The sequence below is a fragment of the Rhinopithecus bieti genome, unplaced genomic scaffold (genome assembly GCF_001698545.2).
Source record: "Rhinopithecus bieti isolate Rb0 unplaced genomic scaffold, ASM169854v2 scaffold_5889, whole genome shotgun sequence".
Taxonomy (NCBI): domain Eukaryota; kingdom Metazoa; phylum Chordata; class Mammalia; order Primates; family Cercopithecidae; genus Rhinopithecus; species Rhinopithecus bieti.
The window spans coordinates 1-3,465 of NW_016805277.1; the positions used below are offsets into that span (position 1 = coordinate 1).

The window sequence follows — 3,465 nt, forward strand, 5'->3', positions numbered from 1 at the left end:
ATATAAGTTCTAGTTTCAGGTCATTTCTTTGCTCATATATGTTAGCATATGGTATTAGAAGTAGCCAGGCCATATCTTGAATGCCTTGCCGCTTAGAAATTTCTTCTACCAGATACCCTAAATCATCATTCTCAAGTTCAAAGTTACACAGATTCCTAGAGCAGGAGCACAATGCCACCAACCTCTTTGTTGACACATAAGAAAAGTGACCTTTGCTGCAGTTCCCATTAAATTCCTCACCTCCACCTGAGACCTAATCAGCCTGGTGTTCCATGTCCATATCACTATCAGCATTTTGTTCACAACCATTTAACAAGTCTCTGGGAGGTTCCAAACTTTCCCTCATCTTCCTATTTTCTTCTGAGTCCTCCAGAGTGTTCCAACCTCTGCCCATTACTCAGTTCCAAAGTTGTTTCCACATTTTCAGGTATCTTTATAGCAATGACCTACTTCTCAGTACCAATTTTCTATATCAGTTCATTCTAATACTGCTATAAAGAAATATCTGAGACTGGGTAATTTATAAAGAAAAGAGGTATAATTGGCTCATAGTTCTTCAGGTTGCACAGGAAGCATGGCTTGGGAGTTCTCAGGAAACTTACAATCATGGCAAAGGGTGAAGAGAAAGCAGGCATGTCTAACATGGCTGGAGCAGGAGGAAAAGACAGAAGGGGGAAGTGCTACACACTTTTAAACAACCAGATCTCATGAGAACTCACTATCACAAGAACAGAAAGGGTAAAATCCGCTCCCATGTTCCAATCACCTCACACCAGGGCCTTCCTCCAACACTGAGGACTGTATTTGACACGAGATTTGGGAAGGGGCACGAATACAAACCATATCAACCGTGATCAAGTGGGATTTATCCCAGGGATTTAAGGATAATTCGATATACAAAATCAAACATGTGGTAAATCACATCAACAGAATAAAAGGGGAAAAAACATATGATCATTTTCAATAGGTGAAGGAAAAGAATTTAATAAAATTCAACATCCCTTCATGGATAAAACTCTCAACAAATTAAGCATTTGAAGGAACATAACTCAACATAATAAAGGTCATATATGACAAACCCACAGCTAACAGCATACTGAATTGGGGGAAGGACAAGGATGCCTATTTTTGCCACTCCTATTCAACACAGTCCTGGTAGTCCTAGCTAGAGCAACTAGGCAAGAGAAAGAAATAAAAGACATCCAAACTGGAAAGGAGAAACTCAAATTGTCCTTGTTTGCATATAATATGATATTATGTCTAGAAAAGACTCACCAAAAACTCTTAAGTCTGATAAATTCAGTAATGTTGTAGAGTAACAAATCAACATACAAAAATCAGCAGTGTTTCAAGTAACTAGCTAAGAAAGAAATCAAGAAGACAATCCTATTTTCAATAGCTACAAAAAATAAAATACCTACAAATAAAATTAACCAAAGAGGTAAAAGATCTCCACAAGAAAAACTACAAAACACTGGTGAAAAAATTGAAGAGGACAAAACAAATGGAAAGATATCCCAGGCTCATGAATTAGAAGAATTAATATTATTATGACCATTCTGCCAAAAGCAATCTACAGATTCAATGCAATCACCATCAAAATAACAATGTCGTTTTTCACATAAATAGAAAAAACAATCCTAAAATTCATATGGAATCATGAAAGAGCCTGAATAGCCAAAGAATTCTGGAACAAAAGAAACAAAGCTGGAGGCATCACACCACCTAACTTCAAAATATATTACAAGGCTATAGTAACCAAAATAGCATGGTATTGGTATAAAAACAGACACATAGACCAATAGAACAGAACTGAGACTCCAAAAATAAGCCCATGTATTCACAGTCAACTGACTTTCAACAAAGGTGCCAAGGGCATACAACTGGGGAAAGGATACCCTCCTCAGTAAATGGTGCTGGGAAGAGTGGATATCCATAGATCCATAGACTGAATATCCAGAAGACTGAAAGTGGACCCCTCTCTCACAATGTACAAAAATCAACTCAGGATTAAGTAAAGACTTAAACATAGACCCAAAACTATAAAACTGCTAGAAGAAAACATAGGGAAAATATTTCAGGACCTTGGTCCTAGGCAAAGATTTTATAGCTAAGACCTCAAAAGCACAGGTAACAAAAACAGAAATAGATAAATGAAATTATAATAAGCTTAAAAGCTTCTGCACAGGAAACAACCAACATAGTGAAGAGGCAATCTGTTAAAATGGGAAAAAATATTTGCAAAGTATTCATCCAATAAAGGACTAATGTCTAGAATATATAAGAAACTCAAACAACTCAGCATTAAAAAACAAGCAAATGAAAAAATATTTTCTTTAAAAAGTGGGCAAAGGACTTAAATAGACATCTCTCAAAACAATACAAATAGACAACAGATATATGAAAAAATGATCAGCATCACTAATCACCAGGGAAACGCAAGTCAAAACCACAATGAGATACGATCTTAGACCAGTTAGAATGGCTATCATTAAGAAGACAAAAAATAACAGATGCTGGTGAGGATATGGAGAAAAGGGTACTCATATACTGTTGGTAGGAACATAAATTAGTTAGTACAGGCACTATAGAAAGCAGTATGGGTCTTCTCCGCAGTGCTGCTGTTACAGAGGTCTCCAGCGCCTTCCCTCTCCTGTGCAAAATGGCAACTCTTAAGGAAAAACTCATTGCACCAGTTGCGGAAGAAGAGACGACAGTCCCAAACAGTAAGATCACTGTAGTGGGTGTTGGACAAGTTGGTATGGCGTGTGCTATCAGCATTCTGGGAAAGTCTCTGGCTGATGAACTTGCTCTTGTGGATGTTTTGGAAGATAAGCTTAAAGGAGAAATGATGGATCTGCAGCATGGGAGCTTATTTCTTCAGACGCCTAAAATTGTGGCAGATAAAGATTATTCTGTGACTGCCAATTCTAAGATTGTAGTGGTAACTGCAGGAGTCCGTCAGCAAGAAGGGGAGAGTCGACTCAATCTGGTGCAGAGAAATGTTAATGTCTTCAAATTCATTATTCCTCAGATTGTCAAGTACAGTCCTGATTGCATCATAATTGTGGTTTCCAACCCAGTGGACATTCTTACATATGTTACCTGGAAACTAAGTGGATTACCCAAACACCGCGTGATTGGAAGTGGATGTAATCTGGATTCTGCTAGATTTCGCTACCTTATGGCTGAAAAACTTGGCATTCATCCCAGCAGCTGCCATGGGTGGATTTTGGGGGAACATGGCGACTCAAGTGTGGCTGTGTGGAGTGGCGTGAATGTGGCAGGTGTTTCTCTCCAGGAATTGAATCCAGAAATGGGAACTGACAATGATAGTGAAAATTGGAAGGAAGTGCATAAGATGGTGGTTGAAAGTGCCTATGAAGTCATCAAGCTAAAAGGATATACCAACTGGGCTATTGGATTAAGTGTGGCTGATCTTATTGAATCCATGTTGAAAAATCT

At 38.2% G+C, this 3,465-nt stretch overlaps 1 pseudogene across 1 annotated transcript; it reads left to right on the top strand.

The window, feature by feature from the left end:
- The first annotated feature begins 2,609 nt into the window (after positions 1-2,609).
- LOC108529537 (L-lactate dehydrogenase B chain pseudogene) lies at positions 2,610-3,460 on the top strand (annotated as a pseudogene). Its single transcript, XR_001885566.1, has one exon. The product of XR_001885566.1 is annotated as an L-lactate dehydrogenase B chain pseudogene (transcript).
- The last annotated feature ends 5 nt before the right edge of the window (positions 3,461-3,465 follow it).